This window comes from Columba livia, unplaced genomic scaffold, assembly GCF_036013475.1.
Source record: "Columba livia isolate bColLiv1 breed racing homer unplaced genomic scaffold, bColLiv1.pat.W.v2 Scaffold_148, whole genome shotgun sequence".
Taxonomy (NCBI): domain Eukaryota; kingdom Metazoa; phylum Chordata; class Aves; order Columbiformes; family Columbidae; genus Columba; species Columba livia.
In genome coordinates, this window is record NW_027043044.1 from 635,165 (window position 1) to 643,178 (window position 8,014).

Genomic DNA, 8,014 nt, shown 5'->3' on the forward strand with positions numbered 1-8,014 from the left:
GCCAGCAGGCAGTGACAGGCCCGGGGCTGACAGGCTCCCCATCGCCTAGGGGGCGCCTGGCTGCCACACCCAGCTGACATAGAACCTTTGTCACAATGCCCGCTACTGTGGCGAGGATGCGGTGGCTCTGCAGGTGACAGGGACACTGCAGGACTTGGTGTCAGCTCAGCAATTTCTCACTTCCCCTAAGAAGCGGAATTCTGCAAATTGCTGCCTTTGCTCTTGAAAGGATGTCATCAGGTGGGTGTTTTGGTGTCAGACACTGAAAACAGAGCAGAAACTGTGAAATATTCCCATGATATGCATGGTCCCTGCCCCAAAGCACCATGACTCAGCCTAAGGAGATCTGCAGGTTATTTTTTTGTACTGCCAGCAGATTGTGGAAGTACAGTATAAAAACCATCCTTATGGAGAGATCTTGGTATTTTAGGCTTAGTCTAAGTGTCTCAAGTAGCTGGGGTTTTTGCTTGGGCCTAATCCATACGGTCTTATGGCTTTCCTCCTAGTCTGAAGACGAATGTGCTAGAAACTATAAAGCAAAAACATGTCCTGCAGCCTAGCCTTGCCTTGCCTGTCCTTGCCTGTCCTAGCCTTGCCTTATTTCCTTCTCATCCTCTTCTCTATCCCATCCTCTCTCACTAAGCCCTCGTCTGGCTGCATGTCTCTTCTTTCCTTTTCTCTAACTCTCCTGCTTCCTGCCTCTTTTCTTGCAATTCCTCCATCTCACTCCTGCAGCCCAACACTACTTTTTATTCTTCCTTCCCTTTCTCCTGCTCCCTTCGCTTTCTCCCTCTGTCCCATATCTTTCTTCCCGACTTGTCTCTTGGAGACTTTGGGCCAAACTGGCCCCAAGTCTGGGCATGGTTTGACAAGTTTTCAGAGGCCTGGCTGGTGGCAGCAGGGACACCAGGCAGTGACAGGCCCGGGGCTGACAGGCTCCCCATCGCCTAGGGGGCGCCTGGCTGCCACACCCAGCTGACATAGAACCTTTGTCACAATGCCCGCTACTGTGGCGAGGATGCGGTGGCTCTGCAGGTGACAGGGACACTGCAGGACTTGGTGTCAGCTCAGCAATTTCTCACTTCCCCTAAGAAGCGGAATTCTGCAAATTGCTGCCTTTGCTCTTGAAAGGATGTCATCAGGTGGGTGTTTTGGTGTCAGACACTGAAAACAGAGCAGAAACTGTGAAATATTCCCATGATATGCATGGTCCCTGCCCCAAAGCACCATGACTCAGCCTAATGAGATCTGCAGCTTATTTTTTTGTACTGCCAGCAGATTGTGGAAGTACAGTATAAAAACCATCCTTATGGAGAGATCTTGGTATTTTAGGTTTAGTCTAAGTGTCTCAAGTAGCTGGGGTTTTTGCTTGGGCCTAATCCATACGGTCTTATGGCTTTCCTCCTAGTCTGAAGACGAATGTTCTAGAAACTATAAAGCAAAAACATGTCCTGCAGCCTAGCCTTGCCTTGCCTGTCCTTGCCTGTCCTAGCCTTGCCTTATTTCCTTCTCATCCTCTTCTCTATCCCATCCTCTCTCACTAAGCCCTCGTTTGGCTGCATGTCTCTTCTTTCCTTTTCTCTAACTCTCCTGCTTCCTGCCTCTTTTCTTGCAATTCCTCCATCTCACTCCTGCAGCCCAACACTACTTTTTATTCTTCCTTCCCTTTCTCCTGTTCCCTTCGCTTTCTCCCTCTGTCCCATATCTTTCTTCCCGACTTGTCTCTTGGAGACTTTGGGCCAAACTGGCCCCAAGTCTGGGCATGGTTTGACAAGTTTTCAGAGGCCTGGCTGGTGGCAGCAGGGACACCAGGCAGTGACAGGCCCGGGGCTGACAGGCTCCCCATCGCCTAGGGGGCGCCTGGCTGCCACACCCAGCTGACATAGAACCTTTGTCACAATGCCCGCTACCGTGGCGAGGATGCGGTGGCTCTGCAGGTGACAGGGACACTGCAGGACTTGGTGTCAGCTCAGCAATTTCTCACTTCCCCTAAGAAGCGGAATTCTGCAAATTGCTGCCTTTGCTCTTGAAAGGATGTCATCAGGTGGGTGTTTTGGTGTCATACACTGAAAACAGAGCAGAAACTGTGAAATATGCCCATGATATGCATGGTCCCTGCCCCAAAGCACCATGACTCAGCCTAAGGAGATCTGCAGCTTATTTTTTTGTACTGCCAGCAGATTGTGGAAGTACAGTATAAAAACCATCCTTATGGTGATATCTTCGTATTTTAGGCTTAGACTAAGTGTCTCAAGTAGCTGGGGTTTTTGCTTGGGCCTAATCCATACGGTCTTATGGCTTTCCTCCTAGTCTGAAGACGAATGTGCTAGAAACTATAAAGCAAAAACATGTCCTGCAGCCTAGCCTTGCCTTGCCTGTCCTTGCCTGTCCTAGCCTTGCCTTATGTCCTTCTCATCCTATTCTCTGTCCCATCCTCTCTCACTAAGCCCTCGTCTGGCTGCATGTCTCTTCTATCCTTTTCTCTCACTCTCCTGCTTCCTGCCTCTTTTCTTGCAATTCCTCCATCTCACTCCTGCAGCCCAACACTACTTTTTATTCTTCCTTCACTTTCTCCTGCTCCCTTCGCTTTCTCCCTCTGTCCCATATCTTTCTTCCCGACTTGTCTCTTGGAGACTTTGGGCCAAACTGGCCCCAAGTCTGGGCATGGTTTGAGAAGTTTTCAGAGGCCTGGCTGGTGGCAGCAGGGCCAGCAGGCAGTGACAGGCCCGGGGCTGACAGGCTCCCCATCGCCTAGGGGGCGCCTGGCTGCCACACCCAGCTGACATAGAACCTTTGTCACAATGCCCGCTACCGTGGCGAGGATGCGGTGGCTCTGCAGGTGACAGGGACACTGCAGGACTTGGTGTCAGCTCAGCAATTTTTCACTTCCCCTAGGAAGCGGAATTCTGCAAATTGCTGCCTTTGCTCTTGAAAGGATGTCATCAGGTGGGTGTTTTGGTGTCATACACTGAAAACAGAGCAGAAACTGTGAAATATTCCCATGATATGCATGGTCCCTGCCCCAAAGCACCATGACTCAGCCTAAGGAGATCTGCAGCTTATTTTTTTGTACTGCCAGCAGATTGTGGAAGTACAGGATAAAAACCATCCTTATGGAGAGATGGTCGTATTTTAGGCTTAGACTAAGTGTCTCAAGTAGCTAGGGATTTTGCTTGGGCCTAATCCATACGGTCTTATGGCTTTCCTCCTAGTCTGAAGACGAATGTGCTAGAAACTATAAAGCAAAAACATGTCCTGCAGCCTAGCCTTGCCTTGCCTGTCCTTGCCTGTCCTAGCCTTGCCTTATGTCCTTCTCATCCTGTTCTCTGTCCCATCCTCTCTCACTAAGCCCTCGTCTGGCTGCATGTCTCTCCTTTTCTCTCACTCTCCTGCTTCCTGCCTCTTTTCTTGCAATTCCTCCTTCTCACTCCTGCAGCCCAACACTACTTTTTATTCTTCCTTCCCTTTCTCCTGCTCCCTTCGCTTTCTCCCTCTGTCCCATATCTTTCTTCCCGACTTGTCTCTTGCAGACTTTGGGCCAAACTGGCCCCAAGTCTGGGCATGGTTTGACAAGTTTTCAGAGGCCTGGCTGGTGGCAGCAGGGACACCAGGCAGTGACAGGCCCAGGGCTGACAGGCTCCCCATCCCCTAGGGGGCGTTTGGCTGCCACACCTAGCTGACATAGAACCTTTGTCACAATGCCCGCTACCGTGGCGAGGATGCGGTGGCTCTGCAGGTGACAGGGACACTGCAGGACTTGGTGTCAGCTCAGCAATTTCTCACTTCCCCTAAGGAGCGGAATTCTGCAAATTGCTGCCTTTGCTCTTGAAAGGATGTCATCAGGTGGGTGTTTTGGTGTCATACACTGAAAACAGAGCAGAAACTGTGAAATATTCCCATGATATGCATGGTCCCTGCCCCAAAGCACCATGACTCAGCCTAAGGAGATCTGCAGCTTATTTTTTTGTACTGCCAGCAGATTGTGGAAGTACAGTATAAAAACCATCCTTATGGTGATATCTTCGTATTTTAGACTTAGACTAAGTGTCTCAAGTAGCTGGGGTTTTTGCTTGGGCCTAATCCATACGGTCTTATGGCTTTCCTCCTAGTCTGAAGACGAACGTGCTAGAAACTATAAAGCAAAAACATGTCCTGCAGCCTAGCCTTGCCTTGCCTGTCCTTGCCTGTCCTTGCCTTGCCTTATTTCCTTCTCATCCTGTTCTTTGTCCCATCCTCTCTCACTAAGCCCTCGTCTGGCTGCATGTCTCTCCTTTTCTCTCACTCTCCTGCTTCCTGCCTCTTTTCTTGCAATTCCTCCATCTCATTCCTGCAGCCCAACACTACTTTTTATTCTTCCTTCCCTTTCTCCTGCTCCCTTCGCTTTCTCCCTCTGTCCCATATCTTTCTTCCCGACTTGTCTCTTGGAGACTTTGGGCCAAACTGGCCCCAAGTCTGGGCATGGTTTGACAAGTTTTCAGAGGCCTGGCTGGTGGCAGCAGGGACACCAGGCAGTGACAGGCCCGGGGCTGACAGGCTCCCCATCACCTAGGGGGCGCCTGGCTGACACACCCAGCTGACATAGAACCTTTGTCACAATGCCCGCTACCGTGGCGAGGATGCGGTGGCTCTGCAGGTGACAGGGACACTGCAGGACTTGGTGTCAGCTCAGCAATTTCTCACTTCCCCTAAGAAGCGGAATTCTGCAAATTGCTGCCTTTGCTCTTGAAAGGATGGCATCAGGTGGGTGTTTTGGTGTCATGCACTGAAAACAGAGCAGAAACTGTGAAATATTCCCATGATATGCATGGTCCCTGCCCCAAAGCACCATGACTCAGCCTAAGGAGATCTGCAGCTTATTTTTTTGTACTGCCAGCAGATTGTGGAAGTACAGTATAAAAATCATCCTTATGGTGATATCTTCGTATTTTAGACTTAGACTAAGTGTCTCAAGTAGCTGGGGTTTTTGCTTGGGCCTAATCCATACGGTCTTATGGCTTTCCTCCTAGTCTGAAGACGAATGTGCTAGAAACTATAAAGCAAAAACATGTCCTGCAGCCTAGCCTTGCCTTGCCTGTCCTTGCCTGTCCTTGCCTTGCCTTATTTCCTTCTCATCCTGTTCTCTGTCCCATCCTCTCTCACTAAGCCCTCGTCTGGCTGCATGTCTCTCCTTTTCTCTCACTCTCCTGCTTCCTGCCTCTTTTCTTGCAATTCCTCCATCTCACTCCTGCAGCCCAACACTACTTTTTATTCTTCCTTCCCTTTCTCCTGCTCCCTTCGCTTTCTCCCTCTGTCCCATATCTTTCTTCCCGACTTGTCTCTTGGAGACTTTGGGCCAAACTGGCCCCAAGTCTGGGCATGGTTTGACAAGTTTTCAGAGGCCTGGCTGGTGGCAGCAGGGACACCAGGCAGTGACAGGCCCGGGGCTGACAGGCTCCCCATCACCTAGGGGGCGCCTGGCTGACACACCCAGCTGACATAGAACCTTTGTCACAATGCCCGCTACCGTGGCGAGGATGCGGTGGCTCTGCAGGTGACAGGGACACTGCAGGACTTGGTGTCAGCTCAGCAATTTCTCACTTCCCCTAAGAAGCGGAATTCTGCAAATTGCTGCCTTTGCTCTTGAAAGGATGGCATCAGGTGGGTGTTTTGGTGTCATGCACTGAAAACAGAGCAGAAACTGTGAAATATTCCCATGATATGCATGGTCCCTGCCCCAAAGCACCATGACTCAGCCTAAGGAGATCTGCAGCTTATTTTTTTGTATTGCCAGCAGATTGTGGAAGTACAGGATAAAAACCATCCTTATGGAGAGATGGTCATATTTTAGGCTTAGTCTAAGTGTCTCAAGTAGCTAGGGTTTTTGCTTGGGCCTAATCCATACTGTCTTATGGCTTTCCTCCTAGTCTGAAGACGAATGTGCTAGAAACTATAAAGCAAAAACATGTCCTGCAGCCTAGCCTTGCCTTGCCTGTCCTTGCCTGTCCTAGCCTTGCCTTATGTCCTTCTCATCCTGTTCTCTGTCCCATCCTCTCTCACTAAGCCCTCGTCTGGCTGCATGTCTCTTCTATCCTTTTCTCTCACTCTCCTGCTTCCTGCCTCTTTTCTTGCAATTCCTCCATCTCACTCCTGCAGCCCAACACTACTTTTTATTCTTCCTTCCCTTTCTCCTGCTCCCTTCGCTTTCTCCCTCTGTCCCATATCTTTCTTCCCGACTTGTCTCTTGGAGACTTTGGGCCAAACTGGCCCCAAGTCTGGGCATGGTTTGACAAGTTTTCAGAGGCCTGGCTGGTGGCAGCAGGGACACCAGGCAGTGACAGGCCCGGGGCTGACAGGCTCCCCATCCCCTAGGGGGCGGCTGTCTGCCACACCTAGCTGACATAGAACCTTTGCCACAATGCCCACTACTGTGGCAAGGATGCGGTGGCTCTGCAGGTGACAGGGACACTGCAGGACTTGGTGTCAGCTCAGCAATTTCTCACTTCCCCTAAGAAGCGGAATTCTGCAAATTGCTGCCTTTGCTCTTGAAAGGATGGCATCAGGTGGGTGTTTTGGTGTCATGCACTGAAAACAGAGCAGAAACTGTGAAATATTCCCATGATATGCATGGTCCCTGCCCCAAAGCACCATGACTCAGCCTAAGGAGATCTGCAGCTTATTTTTTTGTATTGCCAGCAGATTGTGGAAGTACAGGATAAAAACCATCCTTATGGAGAGATGGTCATATTTTAGGCTTAGTCTAAGTGTCTCAAGTAGCTAGGGTTTTTGCTTGGGCCTAATCCATACTGTCTTATGGCTTTCCTCCTAGTCTGAAGACGAATGTGCTAGAAACTATAAAGCAAAAACATGTCCTGCAGCCTAGCCTTGCCTTGCCTGTCCTTGCCTGTCCTAGCCTTGCCTTATGTCCTTCTCATCCTGTTCTCTGTCCCATCCTCTCTCACTAAGCCCTCGTCTGGCTGCATGTCTCTTCTATCCTTTTCTCTCACTCTCCTGCTTCCTGCCTCTTTTCTTGCAATTCCTCCATCTCACTCCTGCAGCCCAACACTACTTTTTATTCTTCCTTCCCTTTCTCCTGCTCCCTTCGCTTTCTCCCTCTGTCCCATATCTTTCTTCCCGACTTGTCTCTTGCAGACTTTGGGCCAAACTGGCCCCAAGTCTGGGCATGGTTTGACAAGTTTTCAGAGGCCTGGCTGGTGGCAGCAGGGACACCAGGCAGTGACAGGCCCGGGGCTGACAGGCTCCCCATCCCCTAGGGGGCGGCTGTCTGCCACACCTAGCTGACATAGAACCTTTGCCACAATGCCCACTACTGTGGCAAGGATGCGGTGGCTCTGCAGGTGACAGGGACACTGCAGGACTTGGTGTCAGCTCAGCAATTTCTCACTTCCCCTAAGAAGCGGAATTCTGCAAATTGCTGCCTTTGCTCTTGAAAGGATGTCATCAGGTGGGTGTTTTGGTGTCATACACTGAAAACAGAGCAGAAACTGTGAAATATTCCCATGATATGCATGGTCCCTGCCCCAAAGCACCATGACTCAGCCTAAGGAGATCTGCAGCTTCTTTTTTTGTACTGCCAGCAGATTGTGGAAGTACAGTATAAAAACCATCCTTATGGAGAGATCTTGGTATTTTAGGCCTAGTCTAAGTGTCTCAAGTAGTTGGGGTTTTTGCTTGGGCCTAATCCATACGGTCTTATGGCTTTCCTCCTAGTTTTAAGACGAATGTGCTAGAAACTATAAAGCAAAAACATGTCCTGCAGCCTAGCCTTGCCTTGCCTGTCCTTGCCTGTCCTAGCCTTGCCTTATGTCCTTCTCATCCTGTTCTCTGTCCCATCCTCTCTCACTAAGCCCTCGTCTGGCTGCATGTCTCTTCTATCTTTTTCTCTCACTCTCCTGCTTCCTGCCTCTATTCTTGCAATTCCTCCATCTCATTCCTGCAGCCCAACACTACTTTTTATTCTTCCTTCCCTTTCTCCTGCTCCCTTCGCTTTCTCCCTCTGTCCCATATCTTTCTTCCC